The sequence below is a fragment of the Gopherus flavomarginatus genome, chromosome 8 (genome assembly GCF_025201925.1).
Source record: "Gopherus flavomarginatus isolate rGopFla2 chromosome 8, rGopFla2.mat.asm, whole genome shotgun sequence".
Lineage (NCBI taxonomy): Eukaryota > Metazoa > Chordata > Testudines > Testudinidae > Gopherus > Gopherus flavomarginatus.
The window spans coordinates 95,673,979-95,688,583 of NC_066624.1; the positions used below are offsets into that span (position 1 = coordinate 95,673,979).

Genomic DNA, 14,605 nt, shown 5'->3' on the forward strand with positions numbered 1-14,605 from the left:
ACTCTTAAAACTTCACCTTGGCAAAATACATTCTCATTTTATTGACTTTTCTGGGCTGAAATCACTGATGAGATACTGTATGTGACCAGGAAATAGGGATTGCATATCAGTTGCTGAGTGTAGTGAACTGTGTAATGAAGCCATGTTTGTTTACTTTTCTTTGTATATAATGCTGCAGTGAATCTCCATACATTTTCAGCTGTTTGGTGATTGCTTTTTACTTTATCATTTATTCGAAATCCTTTGGAACAATAGGTGAACTTCATTCTCATGGAATTTCACTTGGTTTCCTGTTAATGTAAATGCAAGATGTTGACTTAAGTGGATCTGATAGGAGTTGGCATCACACAACAGTGATAAATTTCATCTGGGAAATAGTTTATTTTTTAAAAATATATAAATTAAGCAAGCAACTATAGGGATTTGGGCTCCTGACAGTCCAAGCTCCATTAATGCTGTATTTCTCTAGCTCTACATGATTGGCTTGGGCATATACAGTTACACAAGAATTTTCATTGCATTCCCACTGGCGGGTGGTAGGCACTGAAATACCTGCTATCCCTTGGCAAGACTGAGGAAAAAGCCTGCTTTCGGGGACAGGATGGAATTGCTTTATCCCAGAGCATCTGCCTCTCAGAGCGACTTGGTTGACAAAGGAATGCACAAACTACATTGTCTCTTTATGGGATGTAGACTACTCTTCTCCTAGGTGATTGAATAGCTCTGTTATCTTAGGGGATGGCTAAGGAGCCTGGAGTTTAGAATGGGTGTCCTTGCTGGACCATAGAGAGGGAATACATGTACAGTTGCCTTGAAATGTGACATATATGGGGCAGCATGTGTGGATCAGTAACGGCATGAATTGCACAAGTGCCAACAGCAATGTAAGCAAGTACCCTAGAAGGATGTGTAGGGTGGAAAGGTAGAGTTAGTCTCTTCCCCTCACTGCCCCATGTGACAGTTAAGGGAGTGGTATCTTTTTGCCCATCCTTTACATGGGCAGCTCAAAGCTCTTTGTCCCTGCTGCCTCTCTGCATACTTAGCTAAAAACCAGGCAAAATCTAGCTGCCAGTGTGTTCCTACTGGTTCGATAGCAGGGGCCAGCGACTTTTGAAAAGTGGTGTGCCAAGTCTCCATTAATTTAAGGTTTCGCGTTCCAGGCTGGCAGCACGTGCAGCAGACTGAACCCCAGACAGGCAGCAGGCCGAGCTGGTCAGCTTGCTGCTGGCCCCTGCCAGCCAGGGTCCTAACCTCTGACCCCGCTCAGCCAGCTGCCAGCCCAGGTTCCGTCCATCTAGGCCGGCAGTGGGTTGAGCAGGGCCCGTGGCCAGGACCCCGGCTGGAAGGGGCTGACTGCCGGAACCCCAAACTGGCAGCAGGCTAAGCGGCTCATCCCACTGCTGGTCTGGGGTCCCGTAATCCAGGCCAGCAGCAGACTGAGTGAGGCCGGCAGCCGGGACCCCAGCTGGCAGCAGCATGCTACTAAAAATCAGCCTGCGTGCCGCCTTTAGCACATGTGCTGCAGGTTGCTGACCCCTGTTCTATAGTAACACTATGAACTGAGTGAAACCTTGTCATGGGTTGACTTCAAACTCCATTGAGACAGATATGAACTCACCCTTCAGTTAACATAACTGTAAGCATAAGCTCTTACCTAAGACAAAAAGGAGTATGATAATGCACTGAGGAGCTTTTGCTGAGTATTGGTGTGTGTATGTGAGTGTGTGAGAGACAGAAGGCAGAATGGACAAAATTGGGAAAGCCAAAGAGAGAAATGAGGCAGAAGGAGTAGCTAAAATCATGGTGGCTGATTTTGGGTCAAGGATGCATGCTGAAAGGAGTGCTTTTGGTGCTGTGAAAAAAGAAGCCATTTCCTGTTATTTGATTCCTTCTGTGTGCAGAAACCTAGACCATGCAAGGTGGAGAAAGGTGCCCACTGCATAGTCCTAAGAGTAAGGATCAGGGACAACTACTATCCTAGTGCTCTCTGGAGCTTAGGGATGGCTCCTTCCTTACTCCCAGGCAGGAGGCTGGGTCATAGCTCTATCCCCTCATGCACCAGCCAGCAGAGCTGGCCAACTGTAGGGAGTGGAGAAAATGTACTTCCTGAACAGGTGCAGCAGTAGGCACCTTGCCTCTGCCTCCTGGAGCTCCAGGGTGCACATTCCAGTGTACAGAGAAAGCCTCTTGATACTTCTCCAAGGATTGTGCAGCTCTCCACTGCCCCCAGTGAAGGGCTGTGACTTTCAGGCACATCTGAGGATACAGAACTTCTGCTCCCATTGAAGTGTAACCTGTTGACTTTGATAGGAACTCAAGAATGAAGTGAGTCTGGAATGAATGGATCAGAAAAATGTTTCATTTTTAAACCACTGAGAAATGTAAAGATGAATTGTCTCTAATGCCAAGAGAAACAAGAATGCAAAGCTGCAATCATGTTTAAAACAGAAATACATTGTGATTGGGCTAACTAAGATTTAGATAATCTAGGAAACAGGCTGTGAATATTAAAAGGCCAGCACAGAGGATTTAATAAAAGGCCAAACTTAATGATTTCTCCAATTCCTAAAGGCCCTGATGAACTAACCAGCTTTCCTGGCCAGTTCACTGCCACCAGATTGCCTTACTGCTGTTAGCCCTTGCAATGCTAAACATCCTGTTCTGCAGCAGCATTTTTGCTAATACCATGTATTTGACACAGTTGGAATCAGATACAGCCTATACCTTTGAGACCTGATTGGGAAACCCATTCAGATTTTCCTTCTAACAGATTTACTTTGTTTTGAATTGCCTTTGGGATAAGAATTATATCTGGAAAAATCTCTAGGGAGCAGATTATGGCATAATGCTGGACTCCAAAAGAAAAGCAGTACTTGAGCTACTTTATACGAACACAGGTTAAATATATTGCCAGGATTTTTTCTTTTTTTTAATTCTGCTTGGTGTGGAAGAATTTTCAAAACCTGGCCATAAAATGGAATCTGATTCAATCTTCATATTCTATCTAATCTATCTACCAACCCGATCTAATGTGCGCATTTCTAGTGAACCCATGACTATAGTAAGTGGTCTTATGTAAAGATGGAGAAGGATTGGAGCAGAAATAGCCCCTAAAAGTAAGCACATACAATTATAAAGGTTAGAAATTAAATAAAGATTTTTTAAGTTACCCAATCCATCTATCTATTGCTGTATGAGTGTATCCCACAGTATATTTTCTAATTCTTTGCCGATGCTTCTAGCATTTAAGGAATGTCTACACTGCAATAAAAAAGACATTCAGCTGTGGCTGTACAAAGACCCAGGTTTGTGGAGCTTGAGCTGAAGGGCTAAAAATTGCAGTGTAGAGGCTTGGGCTTGGGCTGGTGCAGGGCTCTGAAATTGTGGGTATCCAAGCCTGGGCTGCAGCCTGAGCCCAAATGTCTATGCTGCAATTTTTAGCTCTGCAGTCTGAGCCCCTTGAGTCTGAGTCAGCTGAACAAGGCTCTGAACTTGGTGCTGCTGGGTTTTTATTGCAACGTATCCAAAAAGATGTAAAATGACACAACGTCTACTATTTCCCTTAGGAGGCTATTTTAGTCTAACTGTGTAGATATTCTCTCCATTGGGAAATATTTTTTTCTTAATATTCAACTGTATTTTCCCTTTAATCCCTTTAATCCTAGTTATACTTCTCTATAGCACCCAGATAATTCCTCCTCTCCATTGTGCTTGCTCTTCAGGTACTGTTAGACCAATATCACGTCCTCTCCTAACGGTAGGTTAGCCAAGCTATGCATATTTTACATGGCTTACTCTTTGGAGCTCATATAATAGATGAATCCTTTAAACCCCTGGATCATTGCTCCTGAGCTTCCATCAGTCCCATACAGTGTACTTATATGTTACTTTTTGGTTTTGTGTTACCCAGAACTGAACACAGTATTCTAGGTATCATCAGAAAAACATACTGTATAGCTAGAGCTGGCAGAATTTGATTTTTATTTTTTTGTTAATTTAGATGGATAATATCAATGTTTATTTTTAAGGTTTTAATAAACTGAAATTTTCACTGTGCACAAAATGATGGATTTTTAAGCTTTTTTAAATTTATTTTTAGCCATTTACATTTGCACAATTGTGGGAAATTCTGAGGGGGTGGGGTGTCAAACAATTGGGAATGTGGGTGTCAGTCAATAATTATGTAATGACAATAGATGTTAAGATTAAGAAAGTTTTATAACGATCGCATCTCAAATAGTCAATGTTACATGTCAAAATGTAACAAGCAAATATCCTTAAATCACACTCTAATTATTTCTCAAGCAGTATTTTTCATACTTTGCCTAGCTGTAAATTTCAACTATTATTGGTGGAACTATTTTTTCATCAGTTCGTTTCTACAGTGAAATCTACATTTATTGACATTTAACAATAAAAATCGAATCCCTATAAGGCTATGCACAGACAGGGACTATCACTAGAGTTGTATGAAAACTTACTTGCTCTCCCCATAAACTGTTTTTCTCTTCAAGTTTACGTGGGGCTCACAGCCCCTGAATTTTGCTTTATGTTTTGGCCTCTAAGGGCTTGGACCAAAGCCCATTGAAGTCTTTCAATTGACTTCAATGGGTTTGGGGCTAGGTTCTTAAACCCTAGTTCTGCAATTTACACTGGACAGGCAGACTCTCCTGCATCCATAGATTTCAATGAGGGTTCTCCTGAATGAAATCAATTAGCAGGATCAAAGCCTTAATGATTAAGTTGCAACTTGCAATGAGTGGACTTAAGCACATGCTTAAATCCTTTGCTGAATTGGGGGCTTATAACAAGTCATTCTGTGGTTCAACATCAGAATATGGGAGCTGTTTTTTAATACCACTTTGAGAGTTTATATGGAAGATATTAGAAAAAGAACAGTTTGAATATGGTAACAAATTGTTTTACGATAGGAAGGCCAGCATGACTTATAGACTGGCCTCAGACAGAGAAAAGGGTATTTAATTTGCAAGTTTATAGAAAGACTAAGTCAGTGTTTCTCAATCTTTTCAGACTGGTGATCCTGTGTACAAAGTAAAATATTTTCATGACTCCTCACATTTATTATAAAAGTAAGTGTAAAAAATGTATCAATAATAAGCCTACATAATTTATTTGTGTATATGTTTTGAGAGGTTGACAGAGAATACTTGACCTTGGAGGGGAAAGGCATGTGGGGAGTGGGGCAGCTGGATTTTCTATACCTTACATTGCAATACTGTACCATTTTCAATGCCTTGTAATCCCTCTGATTACTTTTCATGCCTGTTGTTGAGGGTCGCAATCATCTGGTGGAGAAACACTGTACTAAGTAAATCAAATTTAGCTTACTGTATGAAAAATTTGCTCCAAGAGAGTGATCTTTTTCATCTTTCATTCTGGAAATTATTATTAGAGCAAAACAATACCCAGATCAAGGATGGAAGAGACTCAGGGTGAAATCTTTCACCTTTGTAATTAACAGGAGATTTGACATTGATTTCAAAGGGGTCAGGATTTTGCCCCCAGTTTTGATTGTTTGCATATGTGTGTTAGTATAATAATACTACATACATATGGTGATATCATCCATGTGGTAAATATGTGATAAGTTGCCTTTACAATGAATGAATCACCTGTACTCAGCCAACCAGTACCTTTCCACTGAATCTATTTCTGGCCTTCCAGATCTTTGAACAATTTTCAAAGAGTTTCCATATGTATGTATGTATGTGTATATATATAAACTACTTACCTCAAAAAGGTCTTCTGCTTTCCCACCTACTATGAAATTGACCCTCAAAATTATACTGCTCTGGTGCAGGTTGGGTAATATTAAATTCTGGGCCAGTAACAGATGTAAATTCCAGTAGCTCTGAAACCATCATGGCTAGAAATGGGTGCTTTATACCGCTGGAAAGAAGATAATAATCCTACTTTTTCTGTGGTAGAAAGGTTGTAATTATTTTCTTAGGTATGTCATAAAATAGCAGACCCTAAATTCATGATCTCCTGATATATAAACTAGGTCTTTTAGATCACCTTTAGAAGTTTCTAAATTGTATTTGTTATATATATTCTCTCCTTTCCTCCAAGGCCTGTAGAATAGCATTTTATATTTCAAAAGCAGACTGGCTTTACAAGTGGAGGGATACAAAAAGTAGTTCAAATATATTTTTTTTAAACTCTCAAACATATCCACAATTGTAACACATGAGGCATAAACCAAATACCCCATGGTGAGAAATAGAGGTATGATTAGATTCTGTTTGGGCTAACAGGAATAACACACTTATGACTTTCCCAGAGTAACATAAACACTTTTCGGTCAGGCTATTAAAATCACACACACCACTATATATTTTACACACACACACACACGGTATTTCTTGGATAATGGCAGAAAGAGCAAAATTTTCAAATGGAGGAACAGCAAATAATAAGGCAGTGGATTCAGAAAGATCTGAGTTATATAAATACATGGGCAAATAAATGTTGATTGCTGCTCCATGCAGATAAATGTAGCCTATCGAAATCTTGGAGAAGGGGAAATGTCTGCTAAGTAGAATGGTGGTGCAGAATACTAACCAGGAAAGAGATTTCGGCATTATTGTAGGGAAATCCCCGAAGTCTTTTCTGTGCTGCTTCAATATGCAGCTGTAGTGTGCACAGGGCAAACAGGATGCTATGTGAAAAAATAAGCATCATTCAAAGGAGAGGGTAACATACACTAATAGGTCTTACAGCCAAATTCAGCCCTCTGTAACTTCACTGATAGAACTGGAGTTGCACCAGGAATAAATCTGATGTGTGACATGAAATATTACCATTAAGGCTGGCTGAATAGTATTCATCTAATACAACATTTGGTGAATTTGATTTTTTGTTTAGTAATTTTTTTGAAAATGAGTCTTGTGTTTTGTAAATACATTTTTTATTTGAAAATATATAATAAGTGAACATTTAACAGTCTATAGAGTAATTGTGAAGTCTCCAGCAAAGATATTAAATATTTGATATTAGAAAAGCCGAGAAAGCATAGAAAACAGTAATTCAAAGTATATGGTTTTGTTTCTGGTCTGTTTGGGTGAGTGAAACTTTCAAACAAGAAAATACTAAAGAACAAATAATGCACTTCCAGTAGAAATTTCTAATTTGAACAAACATTTCATGAATACAGTGCAGCACCAAATATTTACAAGTACTGAATATTATGACCCCATAAATAAGAGCCAATAAAACTTGAGCTGTTTATTCTCCAATATAGTTTTGAAATTGACTTTTTTCATTATTTGGCTGGATCTAGTTACTGTGCTTTGGAAGAAAAAAAATCTCTTGAGGAGTCTTCAATCCATGTGAAAAAAGAGTAAAGAAGATAATATTAGATCCTAATGTTTCTCTCAAAAAGGAATTCCTACATTTCAAAATGTAACTAGATCTGGTCAGGAAATGTGTAAAATGTTAACAAGCTCATGAATTTTTCCTGTGAAATGTTTTGTTTTCTTACTAGCTGTGACTTTGATGGGCCTCTGACTTTTTAAAAGTTATTTTAAAGGGCACTGATGAAACTGAAATTTTGTATAGCTCTGAAGGACACATTCACAGGAAGGATGGTCCAGTGGTTTTAGTCTAGAACTTTTGAGTCCTAAGTTCAGTCCCTTGGTCTACCACAAGCTTCCTATATGACCCTTAGTCTCCCTCTGCCTCAGTTCCCCATCTGTAAAATGGGATAACAGGCAGCACTGCTCTACTTCACACGGGTTTTAGGAGGGTAAGTACGTTTAAGACTGTGAAGTGCTCAGATACTACAGTAAGGGGGGGCTATAAAAGTATTAAGATATGTGTAGATTTAGTTATAAAATATGGATTACAGGGTTGTGGATGTTTAAACAAATTAGTTTTAGCAACAGCTTTTTTCCATTTTACACAAAGGTAACTAGGTTAAAACTAAAACCATATTGAAAACTTGGTGAATAAGGAATCTCAAAAAACAAACAAACACAAACCCTCACCTGTCAGAGTCTCCAGGCTGGTGACCCTGAATGTAAGATTTATACGTGTGATGTTTACAAATAGGGTCACTAACAGAATGCCAGCGTAGGAGCAGGTATACTCTAGTGGGAATGGTCTAAAAAATGATGCTCTTCCTTTGCTGTCCCTATGATCCCTCACCTACAAAACTGATCTAAACTAAACTGTGAAACAGTGATCTACTTTACTGTTCCTGCCAAAACTACACATTGCACCCCCAATTTAGAAATCAATGGATTAAATATTAAAATAAAAATGGGCCCAAACTGGAATCCCAAATCCATACAGTCTGAACCAGGATCCACATTTTTCAGCTGGGTCTGTCAAAATATTGTTTTCTGTTTCTTACCCTGCCTACAGCAAAATGAGACTCTGCTTTTCACAGGTAGGTTTATTTATAGTAACACATAGAAGCATTGAAAAATCTCAAATAGCCTGTTATCTTTTACTCATTTTTTAAGCTTATTATCCACCAGATTCAAATGACAACACTGTGACAAAAGCAGACAGGATCAGAACAGAATGCTTGCAGTAGGGTGACCATGTGTTTGGTTTTTGATTGGTCAATGGGAGTTGGGAGGGCGGTGCCTGCGTGTGAGAGCAGTGTGCAGAGCCACCTGCTGCGCCTCCGCATAGGACCCAGACTTGCTGGCCACTTCCAGGGTGCAGCGCGGACTCAGGACAGGCAGGTAGCCTGCCTTAGCCCCTCTGCTGTGCCACTGACTGGGAGTCTCTGGAGCCCCAACTCCCTCCTCAGCCCTGAGCCCCCCCAAACTACGAGCCCCCTTTCTGCACCCAAACCCCTCATCCCCGGCCCCAGCCCAGACTCCGCACCCCTTCCCACACCCCAAGCTCCTGCCCCAGCTCAGAGCCCCATCTCATATCCTGAACCCTTCTGCCCCACCCCCCAGCCTGGAGCCCTCTTCTGAATCCCAAGCCAGTTTTTCCTACCCTACCCCAGAGCTTGCACCCCCAGGCATAGTCCTCACTCTCTCCTGCACCTCAACCCCCTGCCCCAGCCCAGTGAAAGTGAGTGAGGGTTGGGGCGAGTGAGCCACCGAGGGAGGGGGAATGTAGTGAGTGGGGGGCAGGGCCTTAGGGAAGGGGTGGGGTTAGGGTGCTTGGTTTTGTGGAATTAGAAAGTTGACAACCCTAATGCTCTCTGATATCAACAGCCTATTGCCCTACATAGGTCTATTGAAAGGCAGGGTCTTCTGAATTTATAGAAGCAAACCATTAGCTGCAACACCTTAATAAGGTCACAGAAAAGAGTACCAAAAATTCACTTAAAGTGGGAGATTATATGTATTTGAAACAGGGCTGGATTAATTTTTTGTGGGCCGGGCTCCGAACATATTTGTGGGCCCCTATGAGGCCAATGGAACATGGTGCAGGGAGGTTGGTCTTTGGAGTGAGGGACATGGCACAGCGGGGGTGACCCCACTCCACCCAGAGAGGGGTAACTGTTTACAAACCGTCAGTCACCAGACGCACACTGGCCCACCTAGCCCTGTGCTGCCAGCTTGTCCCTTCCCCATGGGGTTGGGTCCATGCCATGCCACACAGCCCCCTCGCCCAGCACCCCTTGGACCCACTATGCCAAGGTTTCTTAAATAGGGGTCACCGCTTGTGTAGGGAAAGCCCCTGACGGGCTGGGCCATTTTGTTTACCTGCCCCATCTGCAGGTCTGGCTGATCGCAGCTCCCACTGGCCGTGGATCACTGCTCCAGGCCAATGGGAGCAGTGTTCCATGGCCAGTGGGAACCGCGATCATCCGGACGTGCAGACGGGGCAGGTAAACATATTGGCCGGGCCCGCCAGGGGCTTTCCCTACACAAGCGGCGACCCCTTTTTGAGAAATCCTGCACTATGCCGAGCACCCCCATTCACAAATGCACAGTGCTCTGAATACCACCACCCCTGCCCAGCACTGACTCAGCCCCACCACAACTGCCCAGTACCCTACACAGATCCCCAAGTGCCCAGCATCCCAACATGCATAGATCTTCACCACCCCCACTGCCCAACCCTTCCCCGCACGTCCCCCACAATAACTACACAGTGCCCCCCAACAGACCCACACTGCATAGCACCCCAAAATACACAACTGCCCCAACTCTCCCACTGCCCAGCGCCTCCCACCCCCTCACATCCCAGCATCCCCAACACAGACCCACTCTCCATGCCCTGCCGAGCCAGCGCAGATCAGAGATCCCCGCTCCCAGCACAGTGCTAGGGGGAAGGACAGCTGAGGCTCAGGAGCACAGAGCGGCTCTGTTCCGCAGGACCCCACACAGTCCTATCTGCCTGGCATTGATGGTACTTGTGATAGAGGAGGCGTTTCCTTGCATGGGGGGGGGGGCAGCCTCCAACTTCCCCAAGCCCACCACTTCCACAGAGCTGCAGGGAGAGGTGGGCCCCACCCTTGGGGAGCCCAAAGAGGATGGTCACTGGCCCAGAGTGGCAGCAGCTGAGGGCTCCTCTCTGCCCCCAGCTCCGCTGGTGGCTGCCTGCCAGTGATGGGGGCAGAGAGAAGTCCTCAGCCAGCCGCAAGGAGCAAGCAGTGGTTGCGGGGGAGGGGTTAGACAGGGGCTGGCAGGTGGGGCCGGGCCAGAGAGAAGCCCTGGCTGGCCAGCTGAAAGGAGCAAGGGGGGGTGGCAGGAGCCAGGCTGTAGAAAGGAGCTAGCTGCTCCAGGTGCAGCGCAAGTGGATCGGGCTGGGCTGGGCCAGAGCCCCCTTTGAGCATAGGCCTGGCGACACTGAGCCATTGTAAACCCAGTACTGGTTTGAAATGATGGATTTCTGAACCCAGTGAACAGAGAAGTAGGCAAACAAATGCAGACCAGTGGTATGACATATGGAATCACAACAATTCTTAAGCAGGAGATGTTTACTAAACAAAAAAACTACAACTACAGTCACAAACTATCATACTTCCACATTGCTTGAATTCCAGCTCTCTCTCCTTTATTTACCAAAAACCACACCCTGCCTGGAATTCTAAACAGCACACAGAGACATCTAGTGGCTGGATAGTATATTACAAGTAAACATACCTCATTACAAACTGAATTCTTATCCCCCGCAAGCACAGCTCATGTTCAGGAGAAATTCTAAAACGTATGCAAAATAGATTTTGGAAGAACTGAAGTGTTTTGGGGGCATTTAAGAGAAACTAAAATGTTAATGGAATTTATTCCTTAAACACCTTTATTCCCCATGATAACAGATAGCTAAGATGTTAATATGTTGCCAAATGCTTTCCAGGGTTACAGTTTGGGGATGTGTTATTGCAAGTTGTCTGAAACATTCAGATAAGGTATTTGAGAGAGATGGGAAAGGAGAAAGCTTGATTCTTCAACTGTTAACCATGTGAGTAATACCTGCTGGCTTTGGTGTTCTTCAATGGGAATTCTCACATTTGTAAGAATTACTCAAATGTGAATAAGGGGTGCATATTGGCCCAGAGGGTGATAGAGAGATTCCAACCATTGCCACTTATCTCTCATAGCTAGTTCTATTGTCTCCTTGAGTGCAAAAAAAGCACCAACAATGCACACAAGCATGCACAGAAACATACCCCTGACTCACTCAAATGCTGCTGCTCCTGCTCCCATTAAATCCCATGTCTGATGTGTCATAGTCAGTGCTTAATCTGTAATGAAAGAGGTGCTGGGGCTCAAGCAATTTTTTTTTTTTACTTTTCATAACTGGTGCAGCAAGTGGCAGGTGCTGGGGTTCAGCCCACACAAGCTCTGGAACAAAGTAAGCTCTGGTCATAGTGAAGGGATGTGGAAGAAAGGAATCCAGAGCAGCAATCACAAGGGCTGCCACACATACCAGTGCAGGACCAAGGGGTCCCAGGTAGAAGTATTTAAGAGTTGCATGCAGCAACAAGTGGAATGTAGATATCTATCAAAAGCTATCTCCCGCCTTCCACTGCACATGCTCAACTCACAGTTTGCACTGCTAGGTACTTTTAGGCAGTCCCTGTCTACTTTCACATATACTCCTCCTGCCACACCCTATGTAGGGCAGTCATTGTTAGAGGGAGGAGTCTGGAGATTGTCCTTTGACCACAACCTACTTTTGGGTTGCCATACCCACTGCGGCCTTGTTCACTTCTCTGCACCCAGGTGTGACATAACAGAGTCGTGATTTCCATGTAAATGATTCCTTCTCGGTGACTAGAAGGTGTAAGTTGTATGTTCTTTCTTCACAGTTAATGGGCTACTCATCCCTTGCTTCTGCCCTTCCCCCTCTTTCGATGGAATCAAGCACTAATGGGTAAAAAGTCAGGTTCCAAAAAGCTCTACAGCAGAGGAATGCTCTCTAATTATCAGACCCTCATCAAGCAGAAGCAATGTCAGTCAGAAGAGAGCAGCAGTGAGTGATCTGTCCATGTTATGCATTCCCTCCTACTGGCAAGCATTGTGGCTAGTAGTGGCTGCAAAATCCAGGAGAAAACTGTGATGACAGGACAGTAGACACCTTGGCAACAGAATGCAGTCAGCTGGCTAACGGAGGCAGTGTCCATTTGCAATACAGGGGATGTGTATTAGTTAGGAGCACTGAGGAAGCCATTACTGAACCAAATGGTGCTGTGAGAGCCACTACAGAATAGCTGACAGGCCACACCGTTCATAGCTAGTGCTGGGCTCACAGCATCATAATCTTGGGCACCAACATAGTGTTGCTGGATACCAGAAACATACAGCAGGCCACAAGCGCTGTGGGCAGCTTTGCAGAACACCTTCCTGACAAGACAATGAGCTGAGGTCCTGTAGAAACAGCAAGGTCAGATGTGCAACTTTACAGCGGGCTGGACCAGGTCCACTCTTTACAGTAGATAGTACGCCTGCTGAGAAAGAGAACTGGATGCACAGTCCATTTGTCCCTCATTTGTCTTGGATCATGCCCACCTTGGTAGCAAAGTACCAGCCCTTGATCAAGATGCACATCTCTCAGTGCTTACCTGCGACCCAGTGTACTTTGTGTGCTTTGCATAACACCTGCTCTCTTCCAATGCAGTGTGCCACACAATGATGGAGACGACTATATTGTCTTATCGAATTAGTACTCTGGTGTGTGGTCTAGTAGCCTAAACATAGGCCTAAAATCCAGAAAATCTCAATTTCTAATCCTGGATCTAGCAATGATTTCCTCCCTTACCTTAGGTAAATCACTTAATCTCTCTGCCTCAGTCTCCCCATCTGTAAAATATGAATAATAATACCTGCTTCACAGAGGATTAAAGTTTGCAGAGTACTTAGAAGATTTAAAAGCTTTCTCTAGATTTTAAGTATTGTTATTACTTGATTCTTCTTGACTTCCTTGTTGCTAGTGTACCTTAAGGCTGTATTGTTCAATGCTGACAGGGAGACCAGCAGGCCACACTCATGAAGGTCATAGATAGTTTGCAAAAATGATTTATGAAGACCCAGAGAGCCATAAATATTAAAAGTATTGAATAACAAATCCCCAGCACTTTAATCACGGCACAACAATTGATATTTTCAACAACAACAACAAAATCTGAGCTTTTTAATCTCTTTTTTTAAACCGTCATCCTTAATGAGGGATAATGCTAGATTGAAGAGGGCCAAACAGATTTATTAATACAAATTCAGAGACATCGGTGTAAATCAGGACAGTGGAGAAGTATGCCACTACTGGCTTATGTTCTTTTCCTGCAAAAGGATGGGGATGAAAGAACAAGTGTCTGAATGAATGACTGAATAGATGAATGAATGAAAGAATGAATGCAGAATCAAATAACTACATTAAAATACATTGCCAACTTGCTGGACTGGCATAGCAAGGGAACTAACTCTTCAGGGCCTCACTATAAAAACAGTCGACAATGTCTCCATTTTTAATATAAAATTAAAATCCGCTTTGCCCAATCTCTCTGAGTGTTTAACTGCAAGTGAAGGTCAAAAGAAGGTTTGCATTTGGAAAGACTGCGGGATCTGACCTGCGGTGCTATCAAATGTATGCTATTGTATAGCTTAGTTATTAAAAAAACAAACAACAAACCAAACCAACCAAAACAAAAAACCCAAACCCCAGATTATCTGAATGCTACATTTATGAACTACAACACTATGTACATTAATATTCATTCCGCCTGTGTTACCTCCAGGGCTGGCTTAGACAAGCTGACAACCTGCGAGTACATGGGGTCCTGGCTTGATGTGTATATGTGTGTGTGCATGCTCATCAGGCTTGGGGTGGGAGGGCTGGTGTCCCACCAGAGACAGCTTGCCATGCTAGTGTGATGTTTACTGTTCATGCCTCACTGCTGCATGGTGTGGAGTTCCAGCTACTGTGAGCTGACAAAGCTCTGTGGTAAAAATAGCTTAAGCCATTTGGGAAATTAGGATGTCTTCTCATTTATTACAGCCCTAGCTAGCCTGGGGCACAATGAAGGTTCCCCTTCCTCCTATCTCACAGGATCCTCTGGCCCCATCTGAAACACACACATAAGCTTTTGATATATTTATTGGGCTGCCCCTCCAGCCCACTGAGTCCCATCAGGACTAAATCTCTCCCTCCAGGCCCCATGCTAACATTT

At 43.2% G+C, this 14,605-nt stretch overlaps 1 long non-coding RNA gene across 2 annotated transcripts in view; it reads left to right on the forward strand.

The window, feature by feature from the left end:
- The window catches only part of LOC127057297 (uncharacterized), a 62,497-nt gene that overhangs the window by 38,799 nt on the left and 9,093 nt on the right, over window positions 1–14,605 (forward strand). The gene's annotated exons all lie outside the window — the stretch shown is intronic.